General features: G+C 36.5%; 1 protein-coding gene across 5 annotated transcripts in view; it reads left to right on the top strand.

Annotated features, from left to right (window-relative positions):
• SATB2 (SATB homeobox 2) overlaps nt 1-10,588 on the top strand; it is a 200,480-nt gene that overhangs the window by 70,672 nt on the left and 119,220 nt on the right. The window lies entirely within an intron of this gene.

The following is a 10,588-nucleotide window of genomic DNA, read 5'->3' as shown; positions in this document are numbered from 1 at the left end:
TCTTTCTTTCTTTGTTTCTTTTTCTTTCTTTCCTTCCTTCCTTCCTTCCTTCCTTCCTTCCTTCCTTCCTTCCTTCCTTCCTTCCTTATCTCTGAGCCTCTACCATCTGCCAGGCACCGAGTTATCTGTGGAACTTACAGTCTGGTGAAGAATAAAGGTGCCAAATATTTTTAAGTGCAGAGGCTCTCTGGGATCATTTGTAACAGGGTGGGTGGTCCCTGATGCCTTCTCTGATTGCGGACACTCCTACAGATGGCAAAATGGAGGTTCAATGAGAGTAAGTGGCCCCAGTCAGTAAGCTCGGACAAATTTCCTATCCTAGGGTCTTTGGACTATATCAGATGACTTGCTGTGTCAGCAGGTGACATTTTAGAAGATCCAAGTTTTTGCTTCTTTAAGTAAAGGCAACTTTCCCTTAAAAACATCCTAAAAAATGTAATGCTTACCTCTTTTATGTTGACTTACAATTCATTAATGCCAACATATGTTTATACAGCACTTTATAATTTTCAGTGCACTGTAACTCATGTTATTTTATTGTAATTACCATCTTGTGAGTCAGGCAGGGGAGTTTGTTTGTTTCTTGTTTTAGCTTTTAACTCCCCATTTTATAGAAGAGAAAATAGGGGCCCAGAGAGGGTAAGCGAGTTATCTACAGATGCAGAGCTGCATCCAACAGAGGGCAGATCCAGGATCTGGGATCTGTTGATTGCTAGGTTGTTGCTTTTCAAACAAAGGTGGGTATGCGACATACATACACACACACTGTGTTTTAGGCATCCTCATTTTATGGGGCTGTAGCCAGAGTTGTTAGAACAAGTTAAATTGACATGACCTTTGCCTTTTGGTGGTTTATAGTCTAAATATGTTAAAAGAAAAAAGTTTCAAGTTTATTAATATACAAGAAACTTTTTTTTTTTTCTGGGTATTGTCTATTCAGCCTATGCCAAGTCCTTCACACTTAAAAGGAACTAAAACACAGTTAGAGTGCACCTTAGCCCTACTTTCCTACTTGTATGTCATAATGTTCCTCTTTCTCTTCAACAGTAATGAGATTTGCCAGTGAATTGAGGAATTGAAGGAAAAAAAAAAGGAATCTGGGAATTTTGGTTTTCTGCTCTTTTGAGGAGAATTAGTGGATTATTCTAGATGCTCCCAGTCCTTGCTTTTTACTGGGCACCCTGGGCAGTGAGGTCCAAATTTGGCTTGTCACCAGCATCTCCTGGGATCTACCCCTGGAGCTTTTGTTTCAGAAGCCAGGATGAGGCTTATGACTGCTCTAAAGATGAACTTGGAATCCATTTACTTCATCTGACCACTCCAGACACCACAGTTCTTACTAATCTGCAAATTCCTGGGAATTAAGATAATAACAACCCATCAGTGACCTCTTCTACCCTCCAGATTATCTCTGTGTAATCCAGCTGCCACAGGGTAACTAGACGTGCAAAGGGAATAGCTTCTAACTCTACCACAGTTCCGTTGCCCATCAATTTATATGGCATATTTCTGACGTTGCTGAATTTTTTTTGGGCTCAAATAGGCCATTGTCTTTATTTATCACCATGTATGTTGTGGCTGTAAGTCTACTTTTGATTCAATTAGAGAAATATTTGCCTACTGAGAGAACACCTCCTGTATTGGACTCTTGGCTTTTCTTTTGGTCATTAAAATGGTAGTGGCATATTTTAAAATTCGGTTTGCAGCCTTTAAATATGACATTTCCAAAAAATGTAAATCAAGGAATATCTTTAAATGTAAAACATCTGAAACCATGTGCATTATTAGGTTTAATAGAGTGTATATGAAAATGTCCCTGATATGTATATGAACATTGAAAGTAAAATTTATTAAAATATTCTTAAGGGAACAAAAATAAACCCCCCAAATCTTCAAACCAAAAGTAGTTGCCACTTCTACCAGTTATAGCCGTAGTTGCTTCTATGTATTGTAGTTTTTTAGCAAATTACTGTGAAGTCAGGTTGGTTGGAACATGAATAAAAATGTACAACAAAAATGAATATACATTTGCCTTCATATTATTAATATATGGCAATGTTTTCTTTGATAATCCTCGTGCCATCATAATATTGCCCTTAAGATTAGGTATTATGTAACCCTAAATTGCAGGAAACACAATATGCCTGGAGGACAATTCTAGAATATGTAACTGGGAGAGTGCAATTGATAGAGAGTTTCCAGGGGTATTGAACCCAGAGATGGAGTACTTGGAAAGCCAGGTCCTCAAGAAAACCTATTGCAACATTTTAGTTCCCATCTAAAAAGAACATAATTAATTAGGATGTGAAATATGTGAGGCCACTGTATTCTTAGACCTTCAGTGGGTCCCTAGAGGATGCAGAAACACTGGCTAAACATAAGTTATGAATAGCATCTGCTAGAATGTAGCAAAGTATGTTTAAAAGAGTATACTTTTTCCCTTGTGTCTTTGATTATTGAAGACATTTTGGGGGGACAAATACTAGGGGGAAGTCTCTTTATGCAAATGTATTTCTGAATATAAAGGAGGAAAAAAGAGAGAAGCTTGTGTTACCTGCCAAAATTAGTTTTAAATTTAAAACTCTTTTAGAAAAATGATTAAACTTAGAACAACAGTAAGAAAATATGTACTGGATGAAATATGTTTTTAACCCAAGTGAATAAGTTTAGAACCTAACCCCAAATAAGGTTCCATCACACTTTTCTTCTCATTTGGTCTTACTGCTCCATGTAATAGTTTTAAATTGCACTCTTATGAAATAAATATAATAAGAACACCAACCACATTTTATTTTCATATCCTGACCAATATTTTGGCTGTTTTACAGAAGAACTGGAATTCTGAAAATTAAATAAAGATTTCTGAAATGCTAACTTCAGAAAGTTTTATTTAATTTGTGGAATAATTTTGTTCTCTCCCTCTCCATTTTTTTTTCAATAAGGTCTTTATTAATTTAGTCTAGTTACTTAGTGCTTATATTAAATAATCTAATAAAAGCAGGGTTGTAACATAACATTTCCCAAATGTGAAGCAGCATCTATTACATGAGACAAAATCTTTATGCCGCAAAATTGTAAAAGCCATGTATAGAATTACAAGGCACCAAATGATACTGTAAATATTTCTAAAATAGAATGTTTCTGTAGTGTAAGGGGGTAGTCAGCTAAAAAAAAAAAAAAAAAGTGACAGACAGCTGTATCACTATAGTTTATTCAGAAAGTACTCAAATTAATTTTGATTTTTAAATAATAATCTTCTTGATAATTTCTTCTGAAAGATAGAAATACGATTTAAATATAAAGGTTAGTATTTTTAAAGAGTAAAAAACTACTTTCTTTGTGTTTGTCAACGTTACCGGAATTCTTGCAAATAGAGAAGTTATCTGTGGGGATGGGAAACAGTGCGTTGTGTGTGTGTGTGTGCACACACTTGCATCTCTCGATTTTCAGATCAATTCATATGACAGTATATCTTCAGTGTTTATTTTGAATCATTGAATTATTTATTTTTGTCTGGCATTTCCTTTTGTATTGTTATAAATGTAGGATTAAATCCATTGTAGGCTCCCAGACAAGTATGTGGTGAGGTTTCATTAATTTGTGTAAGTTATAAAGGCACTTGAATAATATAAGATGACTCAAAAAGGCTGTTTCATTTTCCACTTACTTTTACCCCAATGCAAACCATTTGAAATATATATATAGAGAGTCCTTAAAATCAAAGCAGAAGGTGTAGAAGAGTTAGGTTTATTCCAATAAGTTGTATTGGGGTACTGCTAAACTATGCATTAAAAGGAAAATATGTGTACTTCAAAACCATTTTGTTTTGCCTTTTTTTCTTTTCCTTATTGAAAAGTCATTTGCACCACAGGTTTAGCAATAATAACTAAAATTTATGTGTTTTTGCTGCTACAATTTGGTGATATACCACAGTCAGGCCACAGGTTAGAAATACTGGCTGAATTATTATATATTGCTGGGTAGTGATTTCCCATGAACTGATTTATGGATAAATAATTCTATGTTCTTATTATATAGGATAGACAGTTTTTCATTTCTTTAACAAAGCATAGCTGAACAACAGAAAATTATATGCTATAGCATAAGAACACAACCACTCTGAGGAGGATAAACAGATGCAATCAATGTCATGAGTTCGCCTATTTTTACAAGGAGCCTCATCAGCAGTTGGTATTGTGGAAATAATACCAAGAACCAGAAGCCCCAAGGCTTAGTTCTTCTAAGGCTGGGGTTTTTATTGACACTCTTTTGCGGAGATCTTTTCCAGGGAGTTATGAGATATACAAACACCAGCCTTTTGATATTAAAGCTAATGTCTCACTTTTTTCTCAGGCTGAGTTTTCATTTTGCTTTAAAAATTAATGTTAAAATGCACCTGGAATAAAAGAAAATTATCCATCCTGCTGAATTATAAGAATACTGCTGCTATCTTGCTGGGTTGCTTATATCTGTTTCTCAGATTGGTTTGTGGGCTTTATTGTGCAGTATACCAAATCTGTATCTATTTTATCAGCATCTATCTACATACCACTGCAAACTGTGAGAATTGTTCTCATGTGCTTCACAGGCGGCCTGTTGTAGGCCTTCATGAAGTAAATATTTCTCACATTTGAGGTACAGGGGTAAAAGCTATCATCTTGGTTTATTTTAGGAGTAGTTTCTCTTAGCTATGTGTTTAGCAATAATACACTTCTCTGCTCAATTGTGAGCTCCATAATTACAGGGACAGTATATATTGAGGTTATCTTTGCATCTTAGTGACTTATGCTGGAGACACACAAGAAAAAATTGTTGAATGAATGCTTCATGCTTAATACAAACCCTTCTAATGGCCCATTGATTATATTGTGTTATCATATTTTATTTTATTCTCAGATGTGATTGACTTTCTAAAAGCTTGAATCAAATATTGATCAACTATAATGTGTATTATCACCACTCTTTTGTTTTTATATAATTAGAGGCAAATAATACTAAAAATATGAATTATGCATTTACTGAGAATAGTAACTGTTTTCTTTGAGATAAATACCAAAAACATATGAACACAAACAACTATTGATATTTCTTTGGTGAAATGTCAGCTCTTTAACTCTGGCAGAATACTGCATTGAGAAAATAAAAAACTGGTTTCCATTATTGCATCTTTTTAATTTTAGACAAAAATTGCCTCCAGTCCCAATCTAATTTTATATCACTAATGGGAAATTTACCTACAATTGCATTTTGTTATTTGGTCTGTACACATTACACATTGAGTGGATTGGTACTCTATATTTTAGTGAACAGATTTGTCTGGATATAAACAGTTTTATTTATACTGTGCTCAATTCAATCATGTTAACATTTGTATGAATTTCAACCCCAAAATAAAGGCCCATAATTTGTGACTCAAAGACCTTGAAACAGCATCTGTAATAGTCTTCAACACCAAGCATTTTCTAAATGTTTGCAGATGATAAATTCCTTGTAAATAATAAAGATGATTGGAAAACAGTGTTTATGTCTCAAATGGCACTGTTGTGGGAAACTATTTTTTCCAGAGAAGTCCCAAGTGTAGCTGGCTTTTCAGTCTTCTGTGCCTATGATGTCACCTGTTTGCTCATTGGTCTCATTTATTCCTTGGTTTAACATTAAATGTCCAGACACTGCCTGATATGTGACTGTGGATGCACTCTGGCCCTCCTCTCCAGGGGCCCATTGTGTCGTTGGGCACTTTGACGTGGGTACATCCTCAGGGCAGAGGTAGCAGAGCTGAGCAGAAAGGATATTGCTCCAGTAGTTCAAAAACTTGCAAAATGAAGCCTAGGTTTTAGTCCTGGTTTTCATCCACTTAGGTCCTGAAAAGTCATTCTTCTTGGATCTTCAGCTTACTTCCAGGTAGAATGCTGAGTCCAGGCTGTTTTCATAAGGATAAACTAATGGTTATACAAAACGCTGTGCAAACTGTAAAGTAATGTAAAGGGATATTGTGATTAAATAAGTTTCTTATAAAATATACCAACCAAACAAGAATATTTATTGTACAGTGTTATAGAGAAAGGATTACTTCAGGTGGGTTATCAGGGTTGGAATTATTCGTATGGCAGAATTTCAAGAATAATATAGACAATTTCTAGAAGTGAATATTGGGGGTCAGTACTCTAGAGAGAGTGAGAATGTGATAAATTTTCAGACAAAAAATGGAAATTGCCACGCATTTAGCATCTACTATGTGCCTGGCTGAACTCAAGGGGGGGTGTATGTGTGTGTGTGTGTGTGTGTGCATGCACATGCATGTGCACATGTATGAAATATTTCCTAATTTAATCATCACTAGTTTTTCTCATTTTTCAGATTGGGGTTACAAAACTTACTCATAGAATGTGAATGTTGGGAATAACATCTGTATGCTTGAGTTATGCCGTCATTATTGGCATTTCTCTAGTGCTGCAATATTATCCTCAGTGGCCACATGACTTGTTCTTTCTTCTTTGTCCTTGTTCACTACAATGGAGTGATTAGTGGGGTCTACATCCCTCCTTAGAAGCTGGGAAGAGGCTGTTATAATTGTAACTAGACATACCTACCTGAATTATTTCAGTTCTTTTTTTTCCCCTTGGAATGCATGCCGTTTTTAATCTACTTGCAGTCCAGTATCAGTTGAGCATCTCAAATCTGAAAATCCAAAATATTAAATGTTCCAAAATCTGAGATCTTTTGAGTGTCAACATGATGCTCAAAGGAAATGCTCATTCAAGCATTTCAGATTTTGGATTTTTGGATTTGGGATGCTTATCTGGTAGGTATAATGCAACTATTTCAAAATCTGAAAAAATCAGAAATATGAATTGCTTCTGGTTCTCCAAGGATTTTGGATAAGGAATAGTCAACCTGTATAAATTAATCTCTGGAAGCTTTGCTTTATTGTTCTTATGTCTACACTAAGAAACTTACAAGGATCTATTTTCCCTCTGACCTATACAGTGTGCTACTGAGTCAGGCATTCATGGCCTCCCGAAACTTGGAACCAGTCTTTTCTTCTAGTTTGCCTCTCAGTTGAGCCAGTGTGATAACAAGAAGAATGAGAGCCTGGTCTTTGAAGTGAATCTGAGCTCTGCTACTTGCTAGTAATATTACCTAGGCTAGTTAAGATAACCCATCCCTTCTGAATCTCCATGTCCTCATGGAGGGAGTTGAAACTAGATATTCGTGGGTAAAGAACTGATAGAGAAATTGGAGGTACACCTATACTAGGTTTGGTGGTGCAGAAAATAAGAGACTGAGGGAACAGAGAGATTGTCATAGTGTTTTTGTTTTAAAGTAGGGGAGGGCTAGGTGCAGTGGCTCATGCCTGTAATCCCAGCACTTTCAGAGGCTGAAGTGGGTAGATTGCTTGAGCCCAGGAGTTCGAGACCAGTCTGGCCAACATGGTGCAACTCTGTCTCTATAAAAATACAAAAATTAGTCAGGTGTGGTGGCACATACCTGTAGTCCCAACTACTCGGGAGGCTGAGGTGGGCAGTTGACTTGAGGCTGGGAGACAGAGGTTGCAGTGAGCTGAGATCTCACCACTACACTTCAGCTTGGGTGACAGAGCCAGACCCTGTGTCAGAAAAAAAAAAAAAAGTAGAGGAAATCTCAATCTACTTATAGGTCAAAGGAAAGAAGTCACTGAGGAGCAAGGATGGAAGAAATGAATGGGGAAGTGGTGGGAATAGAAGATGGGACATATTGATGTATACTCCTCCTTTGTGATTTAAAACAAAAGTCTTTTATAGACACATGACTGAAAGCTAATATGATAAAAAATCTTTTGAGTCAATATATTTTGAAATAAACTGACTATATCTTTAAGACACATTAAAAAGGTCAAAAGGATGACTAAATTATTGAGATTAAATTACATTCAGGCTCTTTACTAATTTTTACATTTAATGTGCACAATACTCTTGTAAGATCGGTACTTTTATTGTTCTGATTTACAGATGAGAGGATTGAGGTATGGAGAATTTTAAGTAACTTGCTAGGGTTACATAATTAGTAGGTGGCAGAGCCAGGATGTGAACAGAGGCAATTTAACTTGGAAGCCTGCATTCTTAGTCACTATGGTATACTGCTTCCCAATTTGATTTCCTCAATTAACACTTGAGTACTATTCCAAGTAATATTTTTGTCTATTTTATATCAGGGAAGGAAGACTGTTCTAAGGAATGATTTTCCAAAGAGGATTAATACAGTGCATTAGACAGAGATCCTGTTTGGAGGAAAGGCTCATTAAGAGTTACTCCAAGCCCCTACCTGGCTGGAACAGAGAGGGCTTCCAGCGATAGCTCTCCAGCAGATCTTGTACCTGCAGACCCTGGTAAATAGCTGAGCAGAGACCATGACTTCTAGGACTAGAAGGTTAGTTAATAAGGTGCAAAAAAGGAAAAGCATGCACTTCCCATTGCCTGGGAGAATAGCATGTGCCAACAGCTCTCTTCCAAGATATAGAAACCAACCTGTAGCAGCTGCTCTATGTGGAGGTATTAAGTGTTGTTAAAACACCTGTGTGTGTCTAATTCTAGCCCAAACAAGTCGTCTTCCAGCTCATCGGGGGAGGGGGTAAGAATTTACCTATATGGAGATTCTATTTCCAGTAGAATGAGTTGTCTATTATATCCTGTAGAGATTTCTCTCCCTCCCCTCTCTAAAAAATCGAGGTATAATTTACATACCAAAATGTATGGATGTTAAGTGATTAGTCTGATAAATTTTGACAATTTGTATAACCATGCAACACCATGCCAAACAAGAAAATCCTCATATGTCCCTGTCTATGCAGTGCCCCTTTCTGTCCCTCTGACTTCTATCCCCATTAGATTAGTCTTGCCTGTTCTTATATTTCATATAAATGAAATCATACAGATATATTCTGTTGTGTCTGGCTGTAGTGTGGTGTGTATTCTTACAATGGCATACTTCTTTACAATAAAAAGGAATCAACTACTGACACCACAACAGCTTGAATGAATCTCCTGTGGAGTTGTGCATTGAAGCTTGTAGGGTCCTTTTTGTTATATTACTTGCATAGTCTTAGTAACCAAAATGACCCACAAAATCTGCTTCTTTTACTTGCCTATCATAGTGCACAGTTGTCAGCTTCATTCCCCGCCCCATTCTCTCATATATTATCTGTGTGACTTTAGAACACAGCCAATTTATGTTCAACTTATGGGTGATCATGATAATGACTTTTGAAAGGAATTTAAAATTGTAGAATGATTTTTTTTTAAAAGGAAATATGTTAGACATGTTACATGGTTTCTTTTTAGTATTTGCAAATGTCAGGAGTAAAAGAAGCAAGGAAGCAGACCCACTCTCTCGTGGGTGGCTGTCCAGTGGGCCCTGGATGTTCATTTCATGACTACTACATGCTGCGTGCTGTGCACTTTTCATTGTCATGAGAGAGAATGTTAAGAAAACTATCCCCGCAAGAAAACAGCTTTTCTTGGCAAGTGAAATATGACTTAAGGAGCCAGAACTGGAGACATACGGTACTATGAATGAGAGCTGTGTTACTTTATTGGATCTGAGTCCAGGCACTATTTATACTGCAGCATATTCAGCACCAGATTGTTAAATCTTAATACTGAAACAGTGTATCATTTTAATATTTTTGTTCTGTTTATTCCCTGTTTTCAAGCATTATGTCAAGCATTGCGCATTCATTTATTTCACGTTGGACAGGACGTGCCCTGACCAGAAAGTTCATTTCCTATTGTTGGAGTTTTGCCCCGTAGCTATCATTTTGTGAAGCTTTTAAACGTTCACTTGGGTACACAGGTGTTCTCTCTTTGATGACAATATATATTTTTAAAGAACAGTGTAGTTGGACTCACCTGTATTGTCAAAATAAAATGCTGTTTTCTTTGATCACTAAAGTATCACTGCTTTTATGTGTGGCAATTTCTGACATCCTGGAGACCGTGGGATTTTCATTGCATACAAATAAAATTTTGTTACCGTGTGTCATATGTGAAATGGGTTTCTCTATTTTTCTTCATCAATGTTATGTGTGCCCTGTGTCCCAGATAAAATGGGCCTATCTTATGAATAAGTTAGCATTTTCACCATATGTTGCTGAAACCATCCCATGAATCTTCCTCTAACAAGGGTATTCCTAAAATTGCTGCTGTACGTAGCCCCAGCTTAAAAAGGATTTTTATTATTTCTTCATTGTTATGCATGTTTACCATATGCAGCAGGAAATCCACAGGGAAAAAGTACTATTATCACTGTCTAAAGAGCTGAGGAATTAATTAAAAAAAGAGGAAGTTGAGGGCATCTTTGCCATTTCTGATCTGTGGTCAGTCACCGTGGTATTGCATTTGGCCTGGGAAAGCAGCCCCACTGCCTGCTGAAACGCAGACATGGGAGCGAACTCTGACTGCTTCATGAGCTCCAAATGCTGTTCGCACTGGGAATCGCACCACAGTCAGGATGTAACTGCGTACTGAGCCCACACACAGGAATTTTCTTGTACAATTCAAAACTGAATCTTATATTTACTTAAGGCTTACTTTTTTTTTTTTTTTTTTTTTTT

Source organism: Rhinopithecus bieti, unplaced genomic scaffold (genome assembly GCF_001698545.2).
Source record: "Rhinopithecus bieti isolate Rb0 unplaced genomic scaffold, ASM169854v2 scaffold_48089, whole genome shotgun sequence".
NCBI lineage: Eukaryota > Metazoa > Chordata > Mammalia > Primates > Cercopithecidae > Rhinopithecus > Rhinopithecus bieti.
This window is presented reverse-complemented; position numbering and strand designations above follow the sequence as displayed.